This window comes from Anopheles funestus (assembly GCF_943734845.2).
Source record: "Anopheles funestus chromosome X unlocalized genomic scaffold, idAnoFuneDA-416_04 X_unloc_82, whole genome shotgun sequence".
In the NCBI taxonomy this organism is placed as follows: Eukaryota; Metazoa; Arthropoda; class Insecta; order Diptera; family Culicidae; genus Anopheles; species Anopheles funestus.
The window spans coordinates 67,501-84,144 of NW_026045212.1; the positions used below are offsets into that span (position 1 = coordinate 67,501).

At 47.4% G+C, this 16,644-nt stretch overlaps 1 long non-coding RNA gene and 2 other non-coding genes across 4 annotated transcripts in view; all 3 read right to left on the minus strand.

Moving 5' to 3' along the window:
* LOC125774119 (large subunit ribosomal RNA) overlaps positions 1-126 on the minus strand; it is a 4,177-nt gene extending 4,051 nt beyond the window's left edge. Inside the window, exon 1 of the ribosomal RNA XR_007420609.1 lies at positions 1-126. This exon is cut by the window's left edge and continues 4,051 nt beyond it. This is a non-coding gene — a ribosomal RNA (large subunit ribosomal RNA).
* LOC125774117 (uncharacterized) overlaps positions 1-2,872 on the minus strand; it is a 27,538-nt gene extending 24,666 nt beyond the window's left edge. Inside the window, exons 1-2 of one of the 2 annotated variants that reach the window (XR_007420606.1) lie at positions 2,226-2,872; positions 1,538-1,775 (exon numbers count right to left, since the gene is read on the minus strand). This is a non-coding gene — a long non-coding RNA (uncharacterized LOC125774117). Of the gene's footprint in view, positions 1-1,537; positions 1,892-2,225 lie in introns of those variants that run through there. The other variant, XR_007420607.1, reaches the window with a different exon arrangement.
* Positions 837-994, minus strand: LOC125774124 (5.8S ribosomal RNA). Its single transcript, XR_007420611.1, has one exon. It is a non-coding gene; the product is annotated as a 5.8S ribosomal RNA (ribosomal RNA).
* Positions 2,873-16,644: the final 13,772 nt, after the last annotated feature.

Consider the following 16,644-nt stretch of genomic DNA (forward strand, 5'->3'; position numbering starts at 1 on the left):
ACCGTCCCTACGTGCTGAGCTTCTCCCGTTTCGCTCGCAGCTACTCAGGGAATCCCGGTTGGTTTCTTCTCCTCCCCTTATTAATATGCTTAAATTCTGGGGGTTGTCTCACATCACTTGAGGCCTACAACAAAATCAGTCACATTCCATTCGTTTCGAACCCGGGGCATAGCGAACCGATATATACGCAACAACCACTTCACACACACACACACACGGATTGGGCAATTTACGGTCATTTTTGAATCAACGATGGCCCCCCCGAGCACGTTGTCCGAATATCACTCCAATAAGGACAACGAGTTCCGCTCGGCATCGTTTTGATTCGATCTCTCAACAACAACTCCCGGTCGACTTGGTCGACTTGGACCCACGATGTCTCCCCCCGAGCATGTCGAGCCAACTGCACCACTATTGTATTGGACAACATGTTCCCCTCGGGCAATCGATGGGTTAATCATGCACCACTATTATAAAACCCTTTGACGTTTTCCCCCAAGCACGTTGATCCAGTATTACGACGGATACGGTCAACGAAATCTTGGACATCAAAGAGGTTTTCGATTGAATTTCCCCATGTTTCACAACGTACTCTTAGCGGTATCCTACGATACGTCTCACTCTATTTGTGTGTGTGCGCGTTTACGTGCGTGCGATTTATGCGGTTCACCCCTTACTTTCAGCGCCCTGCGGTCCCAACAAAGGTCCCGAGCACGCCATTATGCACAGTGTGGAAGCGTGTTTCCCCCACGACACTAGACGGGCTGCTCGCCATAGTGTTCTATTGTGGCACGCTCCACCCTGAAGTTTGGTTTGTTGTATATCAAGGAATTGATAGGCACTCAAGAATGTGTGCATCGGCCGGGTTTAATCGTCCGACGCGCAATATGCGTTCAACTTATCGGTGTTCATGTGTCCTGCAGTTCACATTGTGACGCGCATTTAGCTGCGGTCTTCATCGATCCATGAGCCGAGTGATCCCCTGCCTAGGGTTTTATAGTAAGGTTCCCAATGTAACACAATCCCGGTGGTACGTCCAAAGACTAACTTTCTGACTAAGTTGTCTTTATTACCCAATAGTCCCAGGCCTTGTGACTTGTGGCTCATGTCTACGCCCATGGCCACCATTCGCTAAGATAGTTTTGAAGTCACTTTGAAGGCCCAGGAACAACTCTCTTAGCACATCGGTTAACCTGGCGCCGCAGTCAACTCATGTGCTTGGATCGGATCGAGCTATTGAGTATTGGGCCTGCATACTCGCTCATCCGTATCCTTTGCGTACCGCCCCATGGCCCTTGTATGTCTGCACCACAGTTCCTGTTCGTTCCGTGCCTATGGCCGGATACGTATTGCACATCGGTTAACCTGACGCCGCAGTCAACTCATGTGCTTGGATCGGATCGAGCTATTGAGTATTGGGCCTGCATACTCGCTCATCCGTATCCTTTGCGTACCGCCCCATGGCCCTTGTATGTCTGCACCACAGTTCCTGTTCGTTCCGTGCCTATGGCCGGATACGTATTGCACATCGGTATACCTGTCGCTACTCAGGCAACTCGTGTGCGTGGATTGGATCGAGAACATGGTGTGTGCCCCATGTTATAATTGATAGTCCATATCCACTTTATAGGTTAAAGTCATAAGTTGTGATTGCACAACCATTCTTCATAAGAGTTTAATCACTCTTCAACTAACTTTCGTTCTGGTGTCTTGGTATCAAATCGCGTAAGACACAAGATTCTACTGGCCAAATAGAATCTAGCACATTGGTTAACCTGGCGCCGCAGTCAACTCATGTGCTTGGATCGGATCGAGCTATTGAGTATTGGGCCTGCATACTCGCTCATCCGTATCCTTTGCGTACCGCCCCATGGCCCCGTCCTTAGAGTTAATGACTAGTAGGCTTAACTCTTTGTATGTCTGCACCACAGTTCCCGTTCGTTCCGTGCCGTGGCCGGATACGTATTGCACATCGGTATACCTGTCGCTACTCAGGCAACTCGTGTGCGTGGATTGGATCGAGCTCATGGGGTGTGTAGAGATTCCATGTTATAATTGCAAGTCCATATCCACTTTATAGGTTAAAGTCATAAGTTGTGATTGCACAACCATACTTCATAAGAGTTTAATAACTCTTCAACTAACTTTCGTTCTGGTGTCTTGGTATCAAATCGCATAAGACACAAGATTCTACTGGCCAAATAGAATCTAGCACATTGGTTAACCTGACGCCGCAGTCAACTCATGTGCTTGGATCGGATCGAGCTATTGAGTATTGGGCCTGCATACTCGCTCATCCGTATCCTTTGCGTACCGCCCCATGGCCCTTGTATGTCTGCACCACAGTTCCTGTTCGTTCCGTGCCGTAGCCGGATACGTATTGCACATTGGTTAACCTGACGCCGCAGTCAACTCATGTGCTTGGATCGGATCGAGCTATTGAGTATTGGGCCTGCATACTCGCTCATCCGTATCCTTTGCGTACCGCCCCATGGCCCCGTCCTTAGAGTTAATGACTAATAGGCTTAACTCTTTGTATGTCTGCACCACAGTTCCCGTTCGTTCCGTGCCGTGGCCGGATACGTATTGCACAACAGTAGATACCATCACCTGACGTATCTAACACACCACTATTGTAACTCGTCGTCGAAGGACCTTTCAAGTGCCTGATGGCCAGGGGAGCTCTTACACGGCACGGAGACACAGTGATGCTCGCCCATCACAGTGTACAACGATCGAGTTTGCTTAAGTGTCTGGGTACCTACACACCAGACACAATGCAATGGCCACGGATCCACACAAGGCACATCACATGCAGAAAGCTTCACCAGATTATGACACATACCACACTCTTGTAACTCGTCGTCGAAGGGGCGTTCAAGTGCCTTACGGCTAGGGGAGATCTAGCTCGGCACGGAGACACAGTGATGGTCACCCATCAAAGTGTACAACGAACGAGTTGGCTTTCAACAAATTCTGACACATAGCAAGCGAGCGACCGAGCTACACCGAAGGCAGCCCATGGTTGGTCACTCGCGGACGATCATCAGTAATGATCCTTCCGCAGGTTCACCTACGGAAACCTTGTTACGACTTTTACTTCCTCTAAATCATCAAGTTCGGTCAACTTCAGCCATGCCAGCTGCAGCTCACGAAGGAACCGCGGAAGGTAAGCCTCCAGAAACCTCACTAAATAATCCATCGGTAGTAGCGACGGGCGGTGTGTACAAAGGGCAGGGACGTAATCAGCACTAGCTAATGACTAGTGCTTACTAGAAATTCCAGGTTCATGGGGACCGTTGCAGTCCCCAATCCCGACTAGATGGGCATTTTAGTGATTTCCCGTTCCTCTCGGAATGGGGGCGCCTATTGGCGAGAACACGCTGCGACCCACATTGTAGCACGCGTGCAGCCCAGAACATCTAAGGGCATCACGGACCTGTTATCGCTCATTCTCAGCTTGCTAAACACAAGTTGTCCCGCTAAGCAGGGCAAACGTAGCCGACGACCGCCCGTGAAGGCGCCGCCCGGCTGTAACGTCAGGTGCGCCCGGAGGCGCACTGCTGACAGCGTTCTAGTTAGCATGTTTGAGTCACGTTCGTTATCGGAATTAACCAGACAAATCATTCCACGAACTAAGAACGGCCATGCACCACTACCCTTAAATTTGAGAAAGAGCTATCAATCTGTCTTACCTCGATAAGTTTGGACCTGGTAAATTTTCCCGTGTTGAGTCAAATTAAGCCGCAAGCTCCACTTCTTGTGGTGCCCTTCCGTCAATTCCTTTAAGTTTCAACTTTGCAACCATACTTCCCCCGGAACCCGATTTTGGTTTCCCGGAAGCGACTGAGAGCACCGAATAGGGGTAGCGTCTCCCAATTGCTAATTGGCATCGTTTACGGTTAGAACTAGGGCGGTATCTAATCGCCTTCGATCCTCTAACTTTCGTTCTTGATTAAAGAAAGCATCCATGGCAAACGCTTTCGCTTCAGTTGGTCCTACGACGGTCTACGAATTTCACCTCTCGCGCCGTAATACCAATGCCCCCAACTACTTCTGTTAATCATTACCTCTAGGTTTCTGACAAACCAACGAAATCGTATAAACCGAGGTCATATTCCATTATTCCATGCAAGATTATTCTCGGCCAACGCCAACCCCACGGGGGGGCCGGACGCTTTGTCTTAGCCTGCTTTGAGCACTCTAATTTGTTCAAGGTAAATGTGAGTATCTTGAGCACCATGAGGAGCCCGTGCCGGAGTTAACCGGTAGCACGGTACTCGTTCACAGAGTAACGCCCAAGTACACCATTGTGAGTCGCAGCCGTGAGCGCGCGCACGAACGGCCCCGGCGTGTAACCGGGCGCCCGTGGCGGTCACGTGTCTGGACGGGCAATCAACTTCGAACGTTTTAACCGCAACAACTTTAATATACGCTAGTGGAGCTGGAATTACCGCGGCTGCTGGCACCAGACTTGCCCTCCACTTGATCCTTGTTGAAGGATTTATACTCAACTCATTCCAATTATGGACCATCGTTAGAGAGGTCCATATTGTTATTTCTCGTCACTACCTCCCCGTACTGGGATTGGGTAATTTACGCGCCTGCTGCCTTCCTTGGATGTGGTAGCCATTTCTCAGGCTCCCTCTCCGGAATCGAACCCTGATTCCCCGTTACCCGTCGCAACCATGGTAGTCCTCTACACTACCATCAATAGTTGATAGGGCAGACATTTGAAAGATCTGTCGTCAGTCGACAAGCGACCATACGATCTGCGTCCTTATCCAGACTTCAACTCAAGCCGCCCGGAGGCGATTGGTTTAACTAATAAGTGCACCAGTTCAGCTACCCGCGAGGGCAACAGTCCCGGCATGTTGCATGTATTAGCTCTGGATTTTCCACAGTTATCCAAGTAACTAGTGGTAGGATGATCTTGTGAATTATAGCTGTTATACTGAGCCTTATGCGGTTTCACATTCATTTATGTTTGTACTTAGACATGCATGGCTTAACCTTTGAGACAAGCGTATATTACTGGTAGGATCAACCAGAATTCGTTCCACTACAGACACACACTCGCTTAGTGGGAAATAAATTTCCACACAACTCTCTCTCTCTAGAACCATATGGAATGGCTCTTTGGTGTTGGGTAAGGCACCAATTTGTTGGGGTGTAACGGTCACCACCAACTTTAAGTTTGTTAGGGCACAACGGAAACCACTAACTAAACTTTAGGAAACTAAATTTCCTCACACATTATCTCTCACCATATTAGCACTAGGTGCTATCCACGATTGTACAACGTTTCAACTCTTGAATCGACCGTAGGGCCGCGGAATTGCTTCCGGGCCCCTATTCTCGCTATTAATTGTTCATCTCTTTCAATACATCGAGTTCGTTCCATTGGGTAGTTCGCATGGCGAACGTTTTGATGCAGCCCCCTGGGGGACCACGGCACTTTACACCGGGTATGGTGTATGCGCAACCTACAGATAACAATAAACCCCTTATGCGTGTGTAAACCGATGTTGGGCTGCTCAACATCTTTCATGGTTACATCACTTGCACCAGAACCCACGGTGCCGATTTGGTAATATGTTGTACATTTACTCTCAAGATGTACGCTTCGGCCCCTTATTCAGGGGCTCAAGCTATTACCAGCAAGAACAATCCTCATCCAGACTTGAACTCGAAACACCCGCAGGCGAACGGTTTAACTAATAAGTGCACCAGTCTTGAATCCATGCGTCGGTGGAAACAATGCCGGCGTGTTGCATGTATTAGCTCTGAACTTAGCGAGTGATTGCCTTGCAGCTGTCATACTGAGCGTAGAGCGTGATTATCGCTCACTTGAACCATGTTGAATGGCTCTTTGGTGTAGGGTAAGGCACCAATTTGTTGGGGCACAACGAAACCACCAACTTAAGACTTGCTTATAGGTATTTCAACGTTTTCAACTCTTTAATCGACCGTGTTTCATTATCATCTCTTCTTCTTATTAAATGCATCGAGTTCGTTCCATTGGGTAGTTCGCGTGGCGAACGGTTTGATGCAGCCCCCCGGGGGGGACCACGGCACTTTACACCGGGCATGGTGTATGCGCAACCTACAGATCACCAATATATTTGTGATCGATAATGCACACTTCTTACACGACTGACCAGTCGACAGCGCTGCCTTCCTATTATGCGTGTGTAAACCGATGTTGGGCTGCTCAACATCTTTCACGGTTACATCACTTGCACCCGAACCCATGGTGCCGATTTGGTAATATGTTGTACATGGTCTCAAGATGTACGCTTCGACCCCTTATTCAGGGGCTCAAGCTATTACCAGCAAGATCAATCCTCATCCAGACTTGAACTCGAAACACCCGGAGGCGAACGGTTTAACTAATAAGTGCACCAGTCTTGAATCCATGCGTCGGTGGAAACAATGCCGGCATGTTGCATGTATTAGCTCTGAACATAGCGAGTGATTGCCTTGCAGCTGTCGAACTGAGCGTAGAATGTGATTATCGCTCACTTGAAAGGGTCAAGCCCTTTCGAGTCGTCCGGTTTTTACGCCAGACGACTCGGTTCACCATCTTTCGGGAAGGGACCGTCTCGGTCGCAAGCTGCTCCGGTCCCCAAACAACCTGCGACAAATGATAGGAAATGCCGACATCAATATGTGTTCAGTTTGGTTTATCGCTCATAGGTCTTTTTGACCATCGATCCCTGATTATAACTCTCAATTAAACAGTCAGGAGAGTAAGGCATGCCCATCGATATCTCATCGACAGGCGATACCGCAAGAACGGCCAACGACACATCAGGTGATCGATTATTGCTACGACTTTTGCTTAATCGTTTCCACTCCTTAGAGAAAGAAACCCCCGGGGACCGTCTCGGTCGCAAGCTGCTCCGGTCCCTAAACAACCTGCGACAAATGATAGGAAATGCCGACATCAATATGTGTTCAGTTTGGTTTATCGCTCATTGGTCTGTTTGACCATCGATCCCTGATTAAACTCTCAGTAATCCAGTCGGGAGAGTAAGGCATGCCCATCGATATCTCATCGACAGGCGATACCGCTTGAACGGCCAACGACACATCAGAGGATCGTATCTTGCTACAACTTTTGCTTAATCGTTTCTTCTCCTTGGAGAAAGAAACCCCCGGGGACCGTCTCGGCCGCAAGCTGCTCCGGTCCCTAAACAACCTGCGGCATCAAATGATAGGAAAAGCCGACATCAATACGTGTTCAGTTTGGTTTATCGCTCATTGGTCTTGTTTGACCATCGATCCCTGATTAATACTCTCAATTAGAAGGTCGGTAGAGTAAGGCATGCCCATCGATATCTCATCGACAGGCGATACCGCATGAACGGCCAACGACACATCAGAGGATCGTATCTTGCTACAACTCTTGCTTAATAGTTTCCACTCCTTGGAGAAAGAAACCCCCGGGGACCGTCTCGGCCGCAAGTTGCTCCGGTCCCTAAACAACCTGCGGCATCAAATGATAGGAAAAGCCGACATCAATACGTGTTCAGTTTGGTTTATCGCTCATAGGTCTGTTTGACCATCGATCCTAGAATTCAACTTTCGAGTAAGGCATGCCCGTCGATATCTCATCGATAGGCGATACCGGTAGAACGGCCAACGACACACATCTAGGATCGCATTTACTCTTCCTTGGATGGATAACCAATACCCTAGGACCGTTTCATCGCGAGCTGCTCCGGTCCTCAAACAACTCGCGAACCACCGATAGGATGATATTAGGAATGGCCGACTTTCATCCTTTAACTCTCAGTTCTGCTTACCAAAACATAGGTACTTGGACCTTAAAGACCACTATATGTTCCCCGATCGGGGGCAATCGGAACGTCTATCCATCATCAACATCGTTTCACTCATTCCGAACCACCAAATTGGACAGACAGTACCATATTCACCAACCGATTGCTTCAACTTCGCAAACTGTATGGTAAGTTCTACTAATTTCACATCTTACCATCGACTAATAGTGCATAAATCCACTTGGAAATCACTTTTCCTTGGTCCTCGGACCTTCTACGACAACGTCCAACAAATATCCGAAGTCGTTTCCCAACTTAGACCAAGCATTTCGTATCTTTACTTCTAATCGATTTTTTCTCGCATAATTGACGATCAAAATCTAAAAACCACATTTTGAGCCAGAAGCAGTCGTCCGATCGTCCTGGGGGTAGTCTCAATCGATTTAGAAGGGTCCAATTCATAAAGATACATACTCAGTCAAAATCATGCTTCTGGCTCACCTACCCCCTATATAGTAAACAAAAGCGTACAGGCGTGGAAAACGTGCCATTTTTCTCCATCACGGACTTTTTTTTTCTCGTTGCACCGACTCTAGTAAAAAAGTGAAATTTTTTACTAGTTACCAACTTTTGCAAATTATCATCGGATATCACTTTTTATGGTCTATAGTAAGTTCTTATCACGTTTTAGTAGTTTTTGAAAAAAAAATTTTTTTGAACTTTTCAAAATTTTTCAAAACAAAGTTTTTGTAGGCGGTTTTGTGTATGGAGGGTTACTAGTCTCGGGGTCACTGTTTGACCAAAAAACCACTATATATCATTCGAAAGGTAATTTCAAGGGCTACAAAAAATTGTTCTACGGCACCCCCCTCCGACGTCTAGTATTCGAGTTATTGGCCAAAAACCATCACTTGAGCGATTTTTCGTTCAGGGTACCCGACTCTAGTAAAAAAGTGAAATTTTTCTCGATTGACCAAGTGTTGCAAATGACCATCGGATTTCACTTTTTATGGTCTATAGTGAGTTCTGATCACGATTTGGTACTTTTTGAAAAAATTTTTTTGACGCACTTTTCAAAATTTTGCAAAACCAAAACTTTTTAGGCGGTTTTGTGTATGGAGGGTTACTAGTCTCGGGGTCACTGTTTGACCAAAAAACCACTATATATCATTCGAAAGGTAATTTCAAGGGCTACAAAAAATTGTTCTACGGCACCCCCCTCCGACGTCTAGTATTCGAGTTATTGGCCAAAAACCGCAACTATAGCGGTTTTTCGTACAGGGTACCCGACTCTAGTAAAATGATGCGATTTTTACTAGTCTAGGAACTTTTTGGTCAAAAAATCAAGTATATGTCATTCGATAGATAATTTCAAGGGCTACCAAAAATTGTTCCACGACACCCCCCTGCGACGTCTAGTATTCGAGTTATTAGCCAAAAACCGCAACTTAAGCGGTTTTTCGTCCAGGGTACCCGACTCTAGTAAAATGATGCGATTTTTACTAGTCTAGGGAACTTTTTGGCCAAAAATCAAGTATATGTCATTCGATAGATAATTTCAAGGGCTACCAAAAATTGTTCCACGACACCCCCCTGCGACGTCTAGTATTCGAGTTATTAGCCAAAAACCGCAATTATAGCGGTTTTTCGTCCAGGGTACCCGACTCTAGTAAAATGATGCGATTTTTACTAGTCTAGGGAACTTTTTGGCCAAAAATCAAGTATATGTCATTCGATAGATAATTTCAAGGGCTACCAAAAATTGTTCCACGACACCCCCCTGCGACGTCTAGTATTCGAGTTATTAGCCAAAAACCGCAATTATAGCGGTTTTTCGTCCAGGGTACCCGACTCTAGTAAAATGATGCGATTTTTACTAGTCTAGGGAACTTTTTGGCCAAAAATCAAGTATATGTCATTCGATAGATAATTTCAAGGGCTACCAAAAATTGTTCCATGACACCCCCCTGCGACGTCTAGTATTCGAGTTATGGGCCAAAAACCATTCATACTTGAGCATTTTGCTCATTTTGCCTGTACGGGTACCGGGGACTAGTAAAATCAGGCCAATTTTACTAGAGTAGGGGTCCTTTTTGGTCAAAAAAACAACTTTTGCTCGTTCGATAGGGAATCGATAGGGCAACAAAAAATCGTTCTACGACCCCCCCTTCCGATGTCTAGTATTCGAGTTATGGGCCAAAAACAGTTTATAGCTAATTTTTCACTCGATTTTTCACCAAGTATCGCACATTACTCCGGTTCTATACATTGGATCGTCAATCTTTAAGATTTTATGGGTAGTTCCAACTGTTTGCTACATTTCATCCATACATCACCAACCGATTCAATGTCTGTGCTAGAAGTTATTAGAGGAATAAAAAAATTTACCCTTGGCTTTGGACCGTACAATTTTACCCATTTTTGGCCCATATTTGCCCCATAGCTCCGCCGGTATCCAAGATATGGCCACATTTTCTTCTGGCCATGGGTAGATGGCACTTGTGGCTAGATTTCTTCCATGCACCACTAATCGCTACCATGTCTGTGGCCGGAGCTATTCACGAAAGCGCCTCGCGCACTTGGTCGGATTTTTGGTCCAACTTGCACCATTTTTGGCCCATATTTGCCCCATAGCTCCGCCGGTATCCAAGATAGCGCCACACTTTCTTCTGGCCATGGGTAGATGGCACTTGTGGCTAGATTTCTTCCATGCACCACTAATCGCTACCATGTCTGTGGCCGGAGCTATTCGACGAACAACCATCGCATTTACCTAGGTACTTTTTCGGATTTTTGGTCCAACTTGCACCATTTTTGGCCCATATTTGCCCCATAGCTCCGCCGGTATCCAAGATAGCGCCACACTTTCTTCTGGCCATGGGTAGATGGCACTTGTGGCTAGATTTCTTCCATGCACCACTAATCGCTACCATGTCTGTGGCCGGAGCTATTCGACGAACAACCATCGCATTTACCTAGGTACTTTTTCGGATTTTTGGTCCAACTTGCACCATTTTTGGCCCGTATTTGCCCCATAGCTCCGCCGGTATCCAAGATATGGCCACACTTTCTTCTGGCCATGGGTAGATGGCAGTTGTGGCTAAATTTCTTCCATGCACCACTAATCGCTACCATGTCTGTGGCCGGAGCTATTCACGAAAGCGCCTCGCGCACTTGGTCGGATTTTTGGTCCAACTTCACCATTTTTGGCCCATATTTGCACCATAGCTCCGCCGGTATCCAAGATATGGCCACACTTTCTTCTGGCCATGGGTAGATGGCACTTGTGGCTAGATTTCTTCCATGCACCACTAATCGCTACCATGTCTGTGGCCGGAGCTATTCGACGAACAACCATCGCATTTACCTAGGTACTTTTTCGGATTTTTGGTCCAACTTGCACCATTTTTGGCCCATATTTGCCCCATAGCTCCGCCGGTATCCAAGATAGGGCCACACTTTCTTCTGGCCATGGGTAGATGGCACTTGTGGCTAGATTTCTTCCATGCACCACTAATCGCTACCATGTCTGTGGCCGGAGCTATTCGACGAACAACCATCGCATTTACCTAGGTACTTTTTCGGATTTTTGGTCCAACTTGCACCATTTTTGGCCCGTATTTGCCCCATAGCTCCGCCGGTATCCAAGATATGGCCACACTTTCTTCTGGCCATGGGTAGATGGCACTTGTGGCTAAATTTCTTCCATGCACCACTAATCGCTACCATGTCTGTGGCCGGAGCTATTCACGAAAGCGCCTCGCGCACTTGGTCGGATTTTTGGTCCAACTTCACCATTTTTGGCCCATATTTGCACCATAGCTCCGCCGGTATCCAAGATATGGCCACACTTTCTTCTGGCCATGGGTAGATGGCACTTGTGGCTAGATTTCTTCCATGCACTACTAATCGCTACCATGTCTGTGGCCGGAGCTATTCGACGAACAACCATCGCATTCACCTTCTCGTTGCACTTCTTCGGGAATTTGGTGCAACCAAGTTTTCACTATAACTTGGTCATTTTCCGTCCATCGGACATGCGGTTTTGGGTGTCGATACTTGACACCGCACGCTACAATATGTTCCTCCACGACCATGTGGTCCGATGCTTCCAACAGGAGCTATTCGAGGATTACCGATTTTTCACCATTAAAAATGCTCAATTTTGCACCAACTTTTGCCTATAACTCAGGCTGTATCGATCGGATCTTCAATCTTGAAAAAGTTTTAAATAGGTGGCACCAAATGCTACATTTCGTTCTTCCACGTCAACTTTGTCCGATGTCTAGCAAAAAAGTTATTCGCGAACCAAGTCCAGAACCCATGCAATGGCTGCCCTCATTGCATACATCACGGCGGTTAACTCTCGTTACTCTATACCGTGGACTTGGTACTTTTTCAGGCATTCGTTGCTACTTCTTGGTTCATGATATTCGTTTACGGTCTTCACTAGGGCATTTGGTGCTCCTTATCGGTTCATGATATTCGTTTACGGTCTTCACTAGGGCATTTGGTGCTCCTTATCGGTTCATGATATTCGTTTACGGTCTTCACTAGGGCATCTGGTAATGGGCTTCCCACTTTCTACTGATCGATCCATACTCACTTGCGTGCACCTAGCCTAGGAAGGTTTCCTATGGCTTCCCATCTTTCTACTGATCGATCCATACTCACTTGCGTGCACCTAGCCTAGGAAGGTTTCCTTGGGCTTCCCATCTTTCTACTGATCGATCCATACTCACTTGCGTGCACCTAGCCTAGGAAGGTTTCCTATGGCTTCCCATCTTTCTACTGATCGATCCATACTCACTTGCGTGCACCTAGCCTAGGAAGGTTTCCTATGGCTTCCCATCTTTCTACTGATCGATCCATACTCACTTGCGTGCACCTAGCCTAGGAAGGTTTCCTATGGCTTCCCATCTTTCTACTGATCGATCCATACTCACTTGCGTGCACCTAGCCTAGGAAGGTTTCCTATGGCTTCCCATCTTTCTACTGATCGATCCATACTCACTTGCGTGCACCTAGCCTAGGAAGGTTTCCTATGGCTTCCCATCTTTCTACTGATCGATCCATACTCACTTGCGTGCACCTAGCCTAGGAAGGTTTCCTATGGCTTCCCATCTTTCTACTGATCGATCCATACTCACTTGCGTGCACCTAGCCTAGGAAGGTTTCCTATGGCTTCCCATCTTTCTACTGATCGATCCATACTCACTTGCGTGCACCTAGCCTAGGAAGGTTTCCTATGGCTTCCCATCTTTCTACTGATCGATCCATACTCACTTGCGTGCACCTAGCCTAGGAAGGTTTCCTTGGGCTTCCCATCTTTCTACTGATCGATCCATACTCACTTGCGTGCACCTAGCCTAGGAAGGTTTCCTATGGCTTCCCATCTTTCTACTGATCGATCCATACTCACTTGCGTGCACCTAGCCTAGGAAGGTTTCCTATGGCTTCCCATCTTTCTACTGATCGATCCATACTCACTTGCGTGCACCTAGCCTAGGAAGGTTTCCTATGGCTTCCCATCTTTCTACTGATCGATCCATACTCACTTGCGTGCACCTAGCCTAGGAAGGTTTCCTATGGCTTCCCATCTTTCTACTGATCGATCCATACTCACTTGCGTGCACCTAGCCTAGGAAGGTTTCCTATGGCTTCCCATCTTTCTACTGATCGATCCATACTCACTTGCGTGCACCTAGCCTAGGAAGGTTTCCTATGGCTTCCCATCTTTCTACTGATCGATCCATACTCACTTGCGTGCACCTAGCCTAGGAAGGTTTCCTATGGCTTCCCATCTTTCTACTGATCGATCCATACTCACTTGCGTGCACCTAGCCTAGGAAGGTTTCCTATGGCTTCCCATCTTTCTACTGATCGATCCATACTCACTTGCGTGCACCTAGCCTAGGAAGGTTTCCTATGGCTTCCCATCTTTCTACTGATCGATCCATACTCACTTGCGTGCACCTAGCCTAGGAAGGTTTCCTTGGGCTTCCCATCTTTCTACTGATCGATCCATACTCACTTGCGTGCACCTAGCCTAGGAAGGTTTCCTATGGCTTCCCATCTTTCTACTGATCGATCCATACTCACTTGCGTGCACCTAGCCTAGGAAGGTTTCCTATGGCTTCCCATCTTTCTACTGATCGATCCATACTCACTTGCGTGCACCTAGCCTAGGAAGGTTTCCTATGGCTTCCCATCTTTCTACTGATCGATCCATACTCACTTGCGTGCACCTAGCCTAGGAAGGTTTCCTATGGCTTCCCATCTTTCTACTGATCGATCCATACTCACTTGCGTGCACCTAGCCTAGGAAGGTTTCCTATGGCTTCCCATCTTTCTACTGATCGATCCATACTCACTTGCGTGCACCTAGCCTAGGAAGGTTTCCTTGGGCTTCCCATCTTTCTACTGATCGATCCATACTCACTTGCGTGCACCTAGCCTAGGAAGGTTTCCTTGGGCTTCCCATCTTTCTACTGATCGATCCATACTCACTTGCGTGCACCTAGCCTAGGAAGGTTTCCTATGGCTTCCCATCTTTCTACTGATCGATCCATACTCACTTGCGTGCACCTAGCCTAGGAAGGTTTCCTTGGGCTTCCCATCTTTCTACTGATCGATCCATACTCACTTGCGTGCACCTAGCCTAGGAAGGTTTCCTATGGCTTCCCATCTTTCTACTGATCGATCCATACTCACTTGCGTGCACCTAGCCTAGGAAGGTTTCCTATGGCTTCCCATCTTTCTACTGATCGATCCATACTCACTTGCGTGCACCTAGCCTAGGAAGGTTTCCTATGGCTTCCCATCTTTCTACTGATCGATCCATACTCACTTGCGTGCACCTAGCCTAGGAAGGTTTCCTATGGCTTCCCATCTTTCTACTGATCGATCCATACTCACTTGCGTGCACCTAGCCTAGGAAGGTTTCCTATGGCTTCCCATCTTTCTACTGATCGATCCATACTCACTTGCGTGCACCTAGCCTAGGAAGGTTTCCTATGGCTTCCCATCTTTCTACTGATCGATCCATACTCACTTGCGTGCACCTAGCCTAGGAAGGTTTCCTTGGGCTTCCCATCTTTCTACTGATCGATCCATACTCACTTGCGTGCACCTAGCCTAGGAAGGTTTCCTATGGCTTCCCATCTTTCTACTGATCGATCCATACTCACTTGCGTGCACCTAGCCTAGGAAGGTTTCCTATGGCTTCCCATCTTTCTACTGATCGATCCATACTCACTTGCGTGCACCTAGCCTAGGAAGGTTTCCTATGGCTTCCCATCTTTCTACTGATCGATCCATACTCACTTGCGTGCACCTAGCCTAGGAAGGTTTCCTATGGCTTCCCATCTTTCTACTGATCGATCCATACTCACTTGCGTGCACCTAGCCTAGGAAGGTTTCCTATGGCTTCCCATCTTTCTACTGATCGATCCATACTCACTTGCGTGCACCTAGCCTAGGAAGGTTTCCTTGGGCTTCCCATCTTTCTACTGATCGATCCATACTCACTTGCGTGCACCTAGCCTAGGAAGGTTTCCTATGGCTTCCCATCTTTCTACTGATCGATCCATACTCACTTGCGTGCACCTAGCCTAGGAAGGTTTCCTTGGGCTTCCCATCTTTCTACTGATCGATCCATACTCACTTGCGTGCACCTAGCCTAGGAAGGTTTCCTATGGCTTCCCATCTTTCTACTGATCGATCCATACTCACTTGCGTGCACCTAGCCTAGGAAGGTTTCCTATGGCTTCCCATCTTTCTACTGATCGATCCATACTCACTTGCGTGCACCTAGCCTAGGAAGGTTTCCTATGGCTTCCCATCTTTCTACTGATCGATCCATACTCACTTGCGTGCACCTAGCCTAGGAAGGTTTCCTATGGCTTCCCATCTTTCTACTGATCGATCCATACTCACTTGCGTGCACCTAGCCTAGGAAGGTTTCCTATGGCTTCCCATCTTTCTACTGATCGATCCATACTCACTTGCGTGCACCTAGCCTAGGAAGGTTTCCTTGGGCTTCCCATCTTTCTACTGATCGATCCATACTCACTTGCGTGCACCTAGCCTAGGAAGGTTTCCTTGGGCTTCCCATCTTTCTACTGATCGATCCATACTCACTTGCGTGCACCTAGCCTAGGAAGGTTTCCTATGGCTTCCCATCTTTCTACTGATCGATCCATACTCACTTGCGTGCACCTAGCCTAGGAAGGTTTCCTTGGGCTTCCCATCTTTCTACTGATCGATCCATACTCACTTGCGTGCACCTAGCCTAGGAAGGTTTCCTATGGCTTCCCATCTTTCTACTGATCGATCCATACTCACTTGCGTGCACCTAGCCTAGGAAGGTTTCCTATGGCTTCCCATCTTTCTACTGATCGATCCATACTCACTTGCGTGCACCTAGCCTAGGAAGGTTTCCTATGGCTTCCCATCTTTCTACTGATCGATCCATACTCACTTGCGTGCACCTAGCCTAGGAAGGTTTCCTATGGCTTCCCATCTTTCTACTGATCGATCCATACTCACTTGCGTGCACCTAGCCTAGGAAGGTTTCCTATGGCTTCCCATCTTTCTACTGATCGATCCATACTCACTTGCGTGCACCTAGCCTAGGAAGGTTTCCTTGGGCTTCCCATCTTTCTACTGATCGATCCATACTCACTTGCGTGCACCTAGCCTAGGAAGGTTTCCTTGGGCTTCCCATCTTTCTACTGATCGATCCATACTCACTTGCGTGCACCTAGCCTAGGAAGGTTTCCTATGGCTTCCCATCTTTCTACTGATCGATCCATACTCACTTGCGTGCACCTAGCCTAGGAAGGTTTCCTATGGC